At 39.8% G+C, this 15,459-nt stretch overlaps 1 protein-coding gene across 1 annotated transcript in view; it reads right to left on the minus strand.

Annotated features, from left to right (window-relative positions):
• Positions 1-15,459, minus strand: part of SLC7A14 (solute carrier family 7 member 14) — a 111,662-nt gene that overhangs the window by 65,121 nt on the left and 31,082 nt on the right. The gene's annotated exons all lie outside the window — the stretch shown is intronic.

Genomic DNA, 15,459 nt, shown 5'->3' on the forward strand with positions numbered 1-15,459 from the left:
AACTACATTTGCCCAGTGTTCCTCAAGAATACCCTTGGTAGAATAATTCACTCAGTTACTTTGAGGTGAATGGCTCTGGGGCCAGAGCACTGAAGTGACATATCCAAGGCCACACTCCAGGCAATGTGGTAATGTGGGTCTCCCTTACTCTACCTCTATACTATCACAGCAGTATATCCTGCTGCTCCATATTTATGTAACTAAAAATATACTATATTTCAATGAATTGAATTGAAATAAAATAAAAAAAATTTTAAAAAGCCAACTGGAGCTATCTACATTTTCTTTGTATGTTCCAGGCTTAGGATGATCCCCAAAGGAAATTCAGGCATTTGCCCAATTTTCTATGTGGTAATGTTCCTTTAAAATATATTTTTCGTTCCTAGGAGCTAAGGGAATGGGCAGGGGTGTTTAATGTACCTCAGAACCCTTCCTGGTGGCTTGGCCTCAGTGGGCATTTCCTCATCCCAGTTTGGAGGAGCATGGCTCTTGTAGAAGTCTTCCAAATGCTCTTATGCACATAATTAACCATCTGGCTTCCCCAGCGTTGCTCTGGAAAATCCTTCAGTAGGTACATCCCTGCAGCTACTCTCCCCGGAGAGGCTAAGCACAAAGCAATAACTGGGTAACTGACTTTGTGCCTTTGGGTGTGGAGCTCATATTTGAAATTGTTTTGTTTTCTCTATTCACTGTGTCTTTTGTACTGTGGATTCAGTTATTCTGGAGGCCCATCACCTGTGTCTTTGGGATTCTCTCCACTGTGCCCAAAGGAAATTTCTACTCTTCTAAAGAGTCTGCATTTTGAGTCAGATAATTCCAAGTGGACACTTCAAGTTTTGATAATGACCATTTTTATGTGATATCGCAATAAACAGACAAGTGGACAAAATCTTAATTTTAATCGATGTAGGTCATCTTACAGGCTCCATGAACTTCCAGCTCTTAACTAAGCCTGACTCTGCACACCCAGCCCCACTCTACTCTTCGTTTGTACTGTTCTCAATACACACCATCTGCTTTAATGGGTTTCGGAGCATGTAGTAAATGTCTGGCACCATGTGTGCAAGATGCAGGGACAGAAGGAGTAAGAAGATGGCCCATTCCTCCAGGAGCTCCTGGATGGCCAGGAAGGTAGGCCTGCCAATCAAGTGACCATCTAGTGTGACACAGTATGTCTCCCCACTGATTACAAGGATTTTACTTCTTAGTTTTTCTTTTTACTGTTTTTCTCACCTTTCCCCTGTAGCCATCCACATTTTTATGTTCTTTTGGAACCCAGCTCATATTCCATCTGCCATTAAATGTGTGTTAACTACTTGGGCCTCCTCTTCTCTGGATTTCCTATGGAGCCCCCACGTCAGCATGTGTTTTTCAATTGCCTTGCACAGATTGTTATACACTTGAGGGCAAGGGTCTCTTTAAAACACTCCATTTCTTTTTTTTTTTTTTTGGAAAGAAAAAGAAATCCAAACTCCTTGCAATGGCCTAGAGGGCCCTACACAGTCTGGTGTCTACTTCACCCCTGAATTCATCTCTGCCAGCCTTCTCCTTGATGCAGCCATGCTGTCCTCCTTTCCATTCTTGAAACACAGCAAACTGCCCATTATTTCAAGGGTTGCTCTTCTTCCTCTACCTGAGATCTCTTGCCCCAAGTCTTTGCTTGGCTTTGTCCTTCTCATGATTCCAGTCTCAGCTGGAATGTCACTCTACAGGCAGAGGGCCTCCCAAACTACCTGAGCTAAAAGTAGCCTTCTCCTTCGTACTCTTACCCTCCTGTTCTTTTTTCTATCTAGCCATTCATCTATCCATTTGTCTACCTATTTAGTTTTGAGTAATTTATCCCCATTTGATATTTATTTGTTTTTATTTTCATCATCTGTATTCTCCCTCTAGGCTGTGAACTCCTTGAAAGTAGGGATTTTGTTCTCTTTGCAGAATCCCTAGTGACCACAGCAGGAACTGGAACATAGCAGGTAATTAATAAATATTTGTAGAATAAAGATTCCTCCACAGTGCTTAAAAGAATGTTGGGCGCAAAGTATTTCTTTATAAGAAACAGAATTTATAATAGCTATTTGTAATAATCCTTGTGATCTTGAGATATCGATTGCAGTGTAAGATGACTTTCTTTGTTAATTACTATTTGTATTTGTGCATAAAATCACAGAACAGAAAATCTGAGAAATCAACTGGCCCAAACTTTCAGATTTTATAAATGAGAAAATTCTCTTTTTGTTGAATGCCTTCACAAATTCCTTTGAAATTAAATTATCTGTAAATAAGTATGTCTAATTATAAATAAATCATCTCTACATTTTTGATTCTTTTATATTCGCTAAGTCAAGAGAAGACTGAATGAAAAATACACAATATTAAAATATTAAAATCCAGTTAAGGTTAGAATTGTACTTTTTGATATAGATGTCCCATGCTGCAACTGGTAGACCTGTCTTTTACCCAACCAGAGGAGCAAAAACCTCCTAAATTATAGAATATATACCATAGAAGAGAAGGTACATTTTTAAATTTGCTTCATTGCTTTTTTTTTTTTTTTCTGTCTGGGAGGAAAGTAGTTGAGACTTTTGATAGCCTGAGTATTTAACGTGTTTTTTAAAAATGGAGATGTGCTTTGCCCTTTGGGTGCACTATTCATTTCTAATTTCTGAGCCTCTTTTGAGAATGGTGCCTGCACAGGGTTGGTTAGTCTGCAGGCCCCTCAGGGTATATTGTGGATCCACAGCCCAGAGAATTCTTCTTTGGGGGCAGATTCCTTTTCTGACTGTTATCAGTCGTTTCCTTAGGAAATCTGAAAGTTGGGAGTGCGTCTTTCAATGCCAACAGGCCTAAATCACCGAAAAATGCAGGTTTCATTTAGGGACTTTGAAATGAATTTCTGACCTACAGGCTACTCAACTGAAAAGTGGTTGCTTCCAAGCTATTGAGTTCAAATTTTTCCAGACTGCAAGTTCTTGAGTTTGAATGTATTCCTCATAGAGTACAGTAAAGAGCAACTGTTAATGTAAATACAAATGTTCAATAATATGAGACAATATGTCCATTATCATAAATATTCAAAGAAATGCCAAAAAGGGAGACATTTTCACTTATTAGCCTGGCAAAGGTTAAAAAAAAGACACTCACTGCTGATGGTGGGGATACTTCCACACACTGATGATGGGAGTGTAAATTGTTATAAATGGTTCTAGAAAGTTTTATCATGTGGAAATAATCAGGTGCAAATTTTTTCTTCAAGGAAATCTAATGCAATATTATTTATAGTAGTAAAAACTGTAGACAATCTAAATGCCCAAAACTAAGGATGGAGTTAAATCAATTATGGGCTATTCAAAGAATACAATACTAAGCAAACACTAAAATATTATTCTAAAATAATATTTGATGACACAAAATTATTCCGGACATGTTAAATTAAACTACTATAAATAAAGGATATAGAACTGAGTATAGAGTGAGATCCAATTTCATTCTCTCCTTCTGAAGGCAGTGTGCCAAAAATGTAAAAAATATGGACTTCTGTGTGGTGGTAGAGATGGATTTCTATAGGAATGATTTCTATTTCTTTTTTTTTCTTTTTTTGTGGTAGCATGTATTCCTTTAAAATCAGAAAAGAAAATTTTAATTAAAACCCAGAACAGAACACAAAAGATCCCACAACAATGAGCATACTCCTATTTCTGGCCATGAAGAGATATCCTTGATTTTTGTAGTTACGTGTTTTTGCATCTTTGTTATGGAAAACTGTTTTAGGATCTGTTCCCCCATAAAATTAGATTAGCCATTATCATTGCCATTCTTTTCACTTTGGAGATAGAATTTTCAGAGCTTGGACTTGGTTACAGAATCAGCGTCATACAGTGGGTTCAAATCACCAGAAATTTGGAGGTGGGATTCTTTCAGTTGCTACACAAAGCTCAGGCCAACCTCCCTGCTGGAAAAATAGAAAATCTGCCCCTAATGCAAATACCTTAGTCCTATGACTGCTTTCTAAGAGCTTGGTTTTCTTTCTTTCCATGTTGATCATCCCTCAAAGGCAACTAATTTTGACAATTTCATGGACTATTGTAAGAATTCAAATTATTTCCAGTACGTTCATCTTACAAAACAAACAAATAAAAACACTTCTCTTCCCCCAAACACCATCCCCTCCTTAGCTATTGCCACACTTCAGCTACTGTCCTAGGGGCTATCTCTCCTTTCTATTTTGCTAGTCATTGAGCCTCTGTATTCTGCTTTCCACATTTTGCTTGCCACCAAAACTGCATTTGCTGAGGTCATCAGTGGCTTCCATGGTGCTAAATACAATGAACATATTTAAGCCCTCATCTTTCTCACCTGAGCTGTTAGAGGCATGCAACACAATTGTTTAAGTCCCCCTTCTCAAAACACTTTTATTTCAGCACTAATAGATTTGGATTTCATCTTATAGCCGTGAGAGCCATGAGTTGTGTGTGTATATGTGTGTATGTCACGTGCAAGCTGGACAGTGACCTACTATCATTATTTTGGGAGTAACTTCTTGTGATTTTTTTTCTTCTTCAGTGTAATGGGATTTTTTAAAAGGAAGGACACATCCCCCAGAAGACCCTTACTGCTGGTATGCTTTTAGTTCTCAAATACAGTGGCTACTATTACATGGAATCACAGAATGATATTCTGGTGTGACCATGTATTGGTCAGTGTGAGTCAATATCAAGAAACCATTGTGCCTTGATGCCTGGAATGTCTCTGCTGAAAGAGGGGTCCCAAAGGGGAAAGATATATGAAAAGGAAATATGAGAATTTGCTTGACAAATATGAACAAGAATACAAATACTCCTTGAGGTAGAGTAGCAGATGGTTTACAGACTTCCAGGTCCACCTGGACTGTTTGGCCCTCTCTGCATCTTGACCCATGCTTGGAGCTGACCTGCCTGAGGCTGTTGCTCTCTCTGAGACTGAAGTTCAGGTTGAAAGTGTAAAGTCTCCTTGCCAAGCTAGGCTGGTGGACCTGCTGCCCTGGTGGACCTGCTGGTGTCTTTGACCTCTTTCCTTCCCCCGGGAGACACCTGCTCAGATCTGACCTATTCTTTTATGCCTTCTCTACAAGAGAAGGCCATGATGCCTGCTGTTTAGAATCAGCCCAAGAAGAGCCCATTGCACTATGTTCTGCATCAATGAGGTCCACGAGCCCATGGTCCTCTATCCATATGAAGCACAATCCCTCTAGAACTAAGAGGTGTGGGAAAAGAGATGTACTGAATTGTGTTTTATATTTTGACAACCGAAGAGTACCCCAACAAATGAGCCTCTGCATTCAGAGCCTGGTATCGAGAATCCTTAATTGGTTCCACCCACTATAGGCAAGGGCTGAGTACCTGCTATAGGCAAGGGCTGAGCATGTAAGTCCTTCCTGCCTATGGTTTGGGTCTGGTCAAAACCCCCATTCCATTGAGTTAGTGAGGAATCTCCAAGTGGAAAGGGGTGACCTACTCTCGGGCATATCAAAGGTTTGAAGCAGCTCCCCTTAAAATTTGGATTCTGAGTCTCATTCTGTTTCTAATAGATGAAGGGTAAAATAGACAAAGAGTTTCTTATTGCGATGCTGAAAACTGGGAGGTTAAATGGTCATATATCTAAGATGCAAATTATAGTACTTAGATAAGAGTGTCTTCCCTCTCTGCCCTCTATATTTTATGCACATCTAAGGTAGAAATATTTGCTCATCCACTCCTATGTATCCAATATTGCCTATGCCTTATCTTAGGTAACCCTCACCTAAATAATAGCATCACTTATAGGATGTTTACTGTGTACCAGGCATGATTTTAACTGATACACACACACACACACATACACACTTAAGATTTATTTATTTATTTTAGAGAGAGAGAGAGTGAGTGGGGTAAGGGCAGAGGGAGAAGGAGAGAATCTTGAGCAGGCTCCATCCCAGCATGGAGACCAACTTGAGGCTTGATCCCACAGACCCTAAGATCATAACCTGATCCTAAATAAGGTCAAGAGTCAGACTCTTAACTGACTGAGGTTCTATATTACTTTTATGACAACACTAATCTCACTAATATTTTTAGCCACCTCCAAATTGAAGATGGGGAAACTGAGGCACAGAACCATGAATGCAGCCACTAAGTGGCAGAGTTGAGCTTTGAATGCAGGCAGTGAAGCTCCAGAGCAGTGGACTACCTAGAGCAGCCCTGTTCAGTAGATAATGAAAATGCTCTTTGTGCCGTCTGCTATGCATGCTATCTGGTAGCCACTAACTATTGGGTCTATCAGGCACTTGAAATGTGGTTAGTGCAACTAAAGGAATACATTTTAAGTTTTATTTTGTTTTAATTAATTTAAATTTAAATGGCCACATGTGGCTAGAGGCTATAGAGTCTGCACTTCATAACTTCCAAAATAAGAAGGATGGTGGTGGTATCCTTTACAGAAGAGGACACTGAGTGTCAGAAAAGTTAGGGGATTTATCTAAGGTTTTGAAGCTAGAACGTGGAAAAGTCAGGATGCCAGCCTCTAATGCCACATACTCTGGTCACCAGAGATGCACACCTTGCCCTCTGGCTCTGCATCTCTTTCCAAATAGGATCTGAAAGCGTATCTTTCTCCCTTCACCCTTATCAAAGTTTCTTTTTCCCTTCCTCTATTATGAATGCAGTAACAGTGGAACAGTAGCACGTGCCAGGAGGACACCAGGCAACACGTGTGGGGGAGGATGCATGGCCCCATGGAGTCTAACTGGCCAAACTAGAATAACTTAACTCGGTAGTAAGAAGTGTACTCATTCTTAACATTCTTGAAGGCTTATCTCAAACTACTCTTTTGTTGCCTTTTTCTGTTATTTTTCTCTCCACATCCCCCCCCCCCACAATTCTTCCATCATTGGTAACAAAATATATGCTGCAGAATCAAACAGCCTTTGGTTAAAAGTACTAAAGTTTTATCTACTTCAAGCTTTGCTATTTACTCCCCTACTCCCCAAAGTTCTTCCAGTTAGGTTCATGTTGGCTAATGTTATCATTAAAGAAAAAAATACAATTATTTATGGCTTAGAAGACTGTCAATTTCTCTTAAGCATGGTTTTGAATAAACCAACCTTATGCTAACCCATGGTGAGCCAAGCATAGTCTTATACCCGATAACATCGCAACAACTATTAGCATTTCATTGCTTTGCCTTTTTCTACTTTCCAATAGTGACTTAGGAATCATCTAATTAGGAAACGTCACTTTAACCATTGGGGATGGACAGAGGAAACAGAAAAAACCAAATTCAAATACTGGCGCACTCAAGCTTAAAGCACTCAGGCAATCCTTTTTGGCATCAGAAGAGAAGAAATGCTGACACTTGTCAGATAGCAGCCTGCCCATCTGATCATAAGATGTGATCACTGTCTTATCTGGAGACAAGACTCACCCAAGTCCCAGACAGAAAGACGCAGAATCTAATGTTTCCTAGTGGAGAGGAGCGCACCATTATTTCCAATGACCTGGAAAGTAGGAGTCTATTGGAAAGCAGCTTGAGAAGAGACAGAGGAGGATTCTTTTAGGACATTATAAAAATGGGGAGAAAGGGCTTCTGTGCTTGGGTCCCCTTGATGCTTCTAATTCCCCTGTGACATACACTGGACTTGGTGGATCCCAAAGGAGGATTGAGCTATGCCAGGACAGCCAACCTGATGGTACTTAGAAAACCCGAACATTACCATAAATTAGTGTTCTCATTTCCACGGACTCATTTAGAGGGAACGAGTTCACATGATAGTATGACAGGAGAGAAAAATAAGAAGGCATTTTACAAACTCCCAGGGTATGACACTCAGCACTGTAGCTTTACAGAGGCTCTTTCTACTCCCAGTCAGACCTGCAAGCCACTTCTTTGAGCAATCCCATACTCAAACTGTGCTGTTGTTCCCTTGTGCATCCACCTAGAAAGCAAACAGAGGGGAGGCCCCTCACACAGATGGATAGCTGATTCTAGAAGGTGGTTTGGGTCAGTTTTTCACTAGTCCAATCGTTATTTTTTTCACCCTAAAGGCTGGAATTGAAGTAATATTGTTGGCAAGAGCCACCGGCACCATGAGTAATATCACATGCAGGTGGATGATGCACCTGTCTCCTTGGTCTTTCAAGCTAGACTCCCAAGGGTTCTCAATTCTTTAGAATCATCTAGAAGCATTTGAGTCACCTGGGGAGCTTCTAAAAATAACAACATCCAGTCTCACTTCCAAGAGATTTACATTTAATTGGTCTGAGATGGGAACCTGGCATTGGGTGATATTGGAGAGCTCCCCAGGTGATCCCAGGGCACAGCCAGAGCTGAGACCGCCAGATGGGGCAACGAGCAGCTTCGGGTTGTCAGGAGCCCCCTCCCTTTCACTCTCCCTCCTTGTTGCCTCCTGCAGTGACTCAATGAGCCAAATAGAGTAGTTGCTACTTTTTGAAATGAGCGTTTTATTTTCTTTTATGAACATGAAAATATTTTCCATCCTTTATAAGCAAAACAATCTATACCTATTGTAAATGATTTCAGGCCATTTGGAGAGGTCTAAAAAAGAAAGTCAAAACCACTCATTACATTCCACTAGGGATAAGACCTGTATCATGGTATATGACTTTCTAGAATGTTTTCTAGATGTATTTTTCTTTTTAATCGACACACACACGTACAAAATTGAGACTATTTTGTGATCTTGAGTGTATCAGAGGTATCATTCTACAACAGTAAATGTGGATAAACTCAACTTTAAAGAGCTGTAAGAATTGCTCATTTTATATATATTCAATAATTAGTGTAGTCTTTTTAAAATGGAAATTGAAACTCTTCTCATTATGTTGTTCTTATAAACAATGCCTTGGTGGACATATATTTTGCAGATGTTTTCATATAATCTCTTACTCTAAGTTCCTGGAAATGGAGTTACCAAGTTAATAGGTATGCATTTTTGATGTCCTGGTGCCTTTGCCAAATTGTTCTCTCAAGAGATTGCTCCAGTTTACATGCTCCTGAGGATAATATGCCTGTGTCCATTTCTCATCAGTCTTAACAGTCTCTTAAATAGGTAGATCTCATAAAATAAAAATTTGCATCTGTAAGACTTGATTTAAGCTGCATTTACAGAGTGCCTATCATGTGCTGGGTGCTTAGAATACCAAGACATATAAGCCAGAGTTCTTGCCTTCTACTTTGTGCTTCTGGGTACTTTAATGTCTGTAAATATCACCCAAGCATCTTTTTAAAATGCAGTTTCTGCCTCTATAAGTCTGAGATGGGGCCTGTGATTCTGCATTTCTTTTCTTTTCTTTTCTTTTTTTTTTTTTTTTTTAGGATTTATTTATTTGAGAGAGAGGTGAGGAAGGTGCAGAGGCATAGAATTCCCAAGCAGACTCTCCACTGAGCAGGAAGCCTGATGGAGGGCTCTGTCCCACAACCCATGAGATCATGACCTGAGCTAAAACTAAGGGTTGGATGCTTAACCGATTGAGCCACCCAGGAGCCCTGTGATTCTGCATGTCTAAGAAGCTTTCAGAAGATGCCTGCGCTTGGACAGTTGATCTGCATCTAGCAGCAAGCCTCCATCCTACCTCTGGGCCTTTGCAATAGATGTTCCTTTGCCTCTTTTGCTCTTCCCCTCCTTTGTCCTAGTTGTTCCCATGTCTGATTGCATGTGATAATCATGCGGGAAACTTAAAAAAGCAAAAACAGAAACACAGCTCCTCAACCTTTTCTATGGAACTACTGAATCCATATCTCTGGGAATAGAGGTCCAAGAATCAGTATTTTAAACTGGGTGGGTTGTTCCTACTGATCCCCAGTCTCATGTTGTGTGTCACTGTTGATCTATTAGTGAGTTTGTACTCTATCCCCTCACTAGAAACGTTTGTGGCACTCTACAGTTTTCCTTTGGAGCGAGCACTCCATGTAACGCAAGAATTATGTCCTTATTCATTAGAATCCGTGTCCCTGTTAGTCTCTGAGTTAAGAGAGACTAAACTAAACACACATAAAGGCAGAGCTGTGTGTCTTGGATGCTCAGGGTCTGCTGGCAAATAAGTGGCACTCAGGACACAGGTAAGAATAAAGAAGTAGATATACCTTATAAGACACTTTGTAAATATTTTCACATTCAATTGTCAGAAGTCGGTAAGGCAGGAAGTATAGGCCTGTCCCCATCTCACAAATGGAAAGACAAAAGTTTGGAGAGAGAAAGTGACTCATGCAGTGTTGACACAGCTTGAAGTAGACCTGGCCTCTGGCCTTCTGAACACCAGGCCAGCCCCTTTCCACCTATCCAGGCTGCTTCTCTAACAGCTTTTATACTCAGCCCACGTGGAGGACATTTGTTTAAGTGTCCCCAGTGTGACACTTATTATGCTTTCAGAAATTAAAAATGCTAACGGTTATCCCCACCTGACATCCTATGGAGAGGCACTTCGTCTAAACAGTGTGACATGAAGATTGCATCCTTTGAGAATAAACAGTGGTTACCCTGGGGCACTTCCACATGATACTTTTTAAACATGAGCAGGGGCATAAAACATATGAAGACCAATCATCAAAATTCAGCTTCTTCTCAAACCCATGGAGCTGCGGTGGGGGTGGGAGAGGGGAGTCTGAATGAGAGTGAAGACAAGAAAGCAACTTAAGCTCTTTACAAGGAAATCTTTACAATTTGCGGGGGCAGAGGCCCAATGGCTGAAAGCTTCAGTCTAGGGAAATGCCGTAGCTGGGCTTGTTGTGGTTTTACTTGTTAGCAATTTTATGTGCAGAACGGAAAAGAGGAAGACCTGGGGCCATAATTAAATAATACTTGCAACCGGCATGTTTAATGAGGGGTTGATCTGAAAACAAGACAATAGGCCTCAATTTGTTTGGTTCACTGCCACCTTTTGCTATAGCACACTTTGCACCATGAATGTGATGGAGCGTTAGACCCATGCCTACCCTGACATGAGATTCATAGATAATATAATGAATCCACAGATATTACTTAAGACAAATCAATACAGTGTACTCAGAATATGAAGAAGATCTAGAAGGCAATTAATTTATAATAAAAATGCTCTTCAAACTGTAAATGCTCAAGCACCATATAATGAAGTACTCAAACTTGCATTCATGCATTAGACTCACTGTGATCTCAACAGCCACACGTGATCAAGTCATAGAGCGGTGGTGATTCAAATGCTACTGATGAGTGCTTATGCGTGAAGTGATTTTGTGAAATGGTGAACAACTCCGGTAAAATTCCAGACTAAACCTAACACCATCTTTCCTTGATTTGTATGTTTAGTTGCCTTTCTGAAAAACTCCGCACGTATACATTTTTTTAAATTGAGGCATAATTCACATGCCATAAAATCTATCCTTTTAAAGGATGGCTAAGTTCAGCAATTTTTAGCATATTCACAGGGCTATACAACCATCACAATGACCTAATTTCAGGACATTTTTATCACCCCCCCAGGGGAAGTTGTCCCTTCCCCCAACTCCTGGAAAACATTAATTTACTTTCTATCTCAATGGATTTGCCTATTTTGAACACTCCACATAGATGCGACATTATAATATGCGGCCTTTTGTGTCTGACTTCTTTCACTTACAACATTTTCAAAGTTCATCCGTATTGTATCATGTATCAGAACTTCATTTCTTTTTAGGGCTGTATAAAATTCCATGGCATTGATGTGCCACATTTGGTTTATCTAATCACTAGTTGATGCCATTCAGGTCATTTACACTTTTTGGCTATTATGAATAATGTTGCAATGAATATTCATGCACAGATTTTTGTATGGACATATGGTTTCAAGTCTGTTGGCTATATTCTAGGAGTGGGATTTCTGGGTCACATGACAACTCTATGTATAACATTTTGAGGAACTGCCTAGACTGTGTTCCAAGGCAGCAATGGTATTTAATATTCCCATCAGCAATATTTGAAGGTTTCAATTTCTCTTCATCTTCATCAACACTTGTTACTGTCCATCTTTTTTACTATAACCATCATCGTGAGTGTGAAGTGGTATCTCATTGCAGTTTAGATTTTCATTTCCCTAATAATTAGTGAGCATTTTTTCACATGCTTGTTGGTCATTTGTACATCTCTTTTAAAGAAATGTCTATTCCAATCCTTTGCTCATTTTTAAAATTGGGTCATTTATCTTTTTATTATTGAACCATAAGAGTTCTTAATTTATTCTAGATACTAGACCCTTATCAGATATATGATTGGCAAATATTTTCTCTCATTCCATGGACTGTCTTTTCACTTTGTTGATGGTGTCATTTGCTTTGCAAAAGTATTTGATTTTAATGTAGTCTAATGTATTACATTTAATCTACCTAAATTAATTTAATTTAGGTAGTCTAAATTACCTCTTTTTTTCCTTTTATTGCTTATACTTTTGATGCCATATTTAAGAAACCATTGCCTAACCCAAGGTCACAAAGATTTATGCTTATGTTTTCTTCTGAGAGTTTTGTAGTTTCAACTCTTACAGTTAGATCTTTGATGCGTCCTGCATTAATTACTGTATATGATCTGAGATGAGTCCAGCTACATTCTTTTGCATGTGACTATCCAGTTGCTCCAGCACCATTTATTGAAGAGACTATTTTTACCCCATTGAGTTGCCTTGGTGTCCTTGACAAAATCAATTGCCCATAAATGTGAGGCTTTATTTCTGAATTCTCACTTCTATTCCATTGATATATATGTCTATAACATAAATAAAATTTGCACACAACATTTACATGTATAATAGAATTATGTTCTGGATTCAGACAATTATTAACACATTTTCACCTGTATGATGGTCTTGTGGAACATTTGAAAGTCATATGGGAAGCAAGGCAATTCTTCATCTGGGACTATGCTGCCCATTGCAACACATCAAGCATCTAACAAAAATGCCAGTATGCCTCCAATCATTTTGACAATTAAAACATCTCGTAAATATCTAGAACAATCCTCAAAAGGTAATGCTACCTTTGAGAGCCACTTCTTTGAAGTTACCTTCTGCTCTCTTCAGCATCTTTCTTTCTCTGCCTCATCAGCTCATCTCACACATGGCTAAAATATGAGTCTTCCCAGGTTATTCCTTGCTTGAAAAGTTTCAGTGACTCCTTATGCCGTGAGATCATGTTCAAGCTTTTCAACCTGGCCCATTGGCTCCATGACCTTTCAAATCTTTATGCTGTATGCCACCTGGCCTCTGGAATTGGCCTTGCCACTAGACACTGCCCCTCTGTTGGGCACACTGACAGCTCTTTGGAAGTCACAGTCATCCTTTGGGACCAGCTTCATTAGCTCTTCCAGAAGATGTGTGGGTCTTCACTCTAACTGGTTCTTCCCTGCTTTGAGCCACTAAAACATCTTTGGGAGACTTACATTCTGGCATTTATCATTCAGAAATACAAGAGCGAGATTCTTTTTCTGCTGCTGGCTGTAACTGCCCTGCTTTGTTCATCTTGGCAACCGTGGCTACCTCAATGCCAAGCACACTGCCTGGCATACTGTTGGGGTCAGTGAATTTTGATGGAAAGAATGAATCCTTAGGACTACCACAAGTTCTTACTGCTTCAGTTTTCCTGAGACATTGAGTAGCCTCACAGCTCATAAAGATTCATGACCATTTATGTATATAACGTACCTGCCTTTATTTGAGAAGATAGACAGGGGTCTTTATGTGTCACTGCATGGAGTAGAGAAGGAAGCTCCTGGTTCAAAACATCAACATGCTCCTTCCTCCTTCCCCCTCCGTCATTATCATCCCCAACAACAGAAAGTCTTTTAAATTCTAGAAATTCTCTAACTAGGCAAAGCCTTTTTATTTTAGAAAGGAAAGAGGCAGTTTAAAACTCAAATGCTTCATGTAAGATATTCAAGGACAGTGGAAATACCTGATGGAAGATGAGCAGAGGCTACAGAGGGATGAGGAGCCCCTGGGGATCTAAAAGGAGCCATAGTGCAGAGGTCCCTACAAAGAAGCAGTTGGAAGAGTAAGTGTCTGAAGGAGCAGCTGCTGTGTTTAAGCGACTTGTTTGCAAACATTGGCACTAGGGTCAACCTTGGACACCAATCCTTTTGCACCAGCTCTGATGCCTAAGCCACTGCTAAACATTTTTTTGGGGGGGGGCATGACTTGTCACTTTAAAATTATTTTTTCTTTCCAAAATTAATACACATTAACTGGAAAAATCTTTAAAAATACGGCTAAATAAAATGAAGCAACATCCATCATCATGAATCTCACTGCCTCCAGATGGCACTGTGAATATTCAGGTGCACATGCTTCAAGGAAATTTTTTTCTGTTTAGTTTTTTTTTTTTTTTTTTTAACCCCTCCTTGGTGTGACTCTGATAGTTAGTCATGGGGAAAAACTAAATTTCAAAGCTAAAAAAAAAAAGGCAAGATCAAGAAAAGTGTAAACAAAAAACGTTGCAGACTTTGTCAGCTCTTCTCCATCTGGGGCTGTGCTGGGCATGGCTAGGAATGATTAGAACCTTGATTCTATTACATCTTGCATTACCCAGGCTTGACGTCAGTAATGCAATTCAGAATGACCAGAACAAAATTAGCCACGAGTCAGATGGCAGCTCCTGGCTTTTTAAACTGAAGAAGAATGATTTTTGGAAGGGTTATTAATTCAACATATTTTCCTCTGTGTCTATGTTCCATTTGTTCAGTATGAAATCCAAGGGGCCATGTTGAAAATGCAGTCTAACTGATATTCAGCATTTCCTTTTCCTCTCTCGGGGGACTTTTCCTTCACTCCATGAGACCTGTACAGTGCACCTGGCACAGCCCCCTCCTCTCTGGCCACAGCCCTCAGTCATGTCAGCCCTCGTGAGCCATGGCTACTCTGACCACTTCTAACAGGAAGTTAGATCAGCTTCTACCTCAGTTCCCCCCTCCCCAACCTCTGCCCCAGCATAGACACTGCTCCCGAAGCCCATCCCTGGTTATTGCCTTTTTGCTTAGAAACCTTCAACAGTTCCTTTAATGCAAAAAGAATGAACTTTATGCCCTTAGCAGCTTATTTGCCCCAGTGTGCTTTCCCAGTCTTAAATTCTGTTACTCTCAGGTGTCTCAGACTGGAAAGTAATGTCTGAAGAGGCTGCCAAACGCTTTGAAAAATATATTGATTGTTTAGCTAATTATGAAAGTTATGTCTTCATAATGTTCATTGTAGACAATCTGGAAAATGCAGAGAATATAAAGAAGCAAATAATCACCCATATCCCACTGCCTAGAATTAGCCACTGTTAACATTTTGGTGCAAAATGGTCCAAAATTATGCTCACACTGTACATATAATATCATATTCTTGTGTTTTTAGTTATTATTATGTCCTGGACATTTGCTCAGATTATTCAAACACTCCTACAAAATGTGATTTGAATCATTGTTCAATGTTCCATTATGTAGCTGTGCCA

This window comes from Canis lupus, chromosome 34, assembly GCF_011100685.1.
Source record: "Canis lupus familiaris isolate Mischka breed German Shepherd chromosome 34, alternate assembly UU_Cfam_GSD_1.0, whole genome shotgun sequence".
NCBI classification, from domain to species: Eukaryota; Metazoa; Chordata; class Mammalia; order Carnivora; family Canidae; genus Canis; species Canis lupus.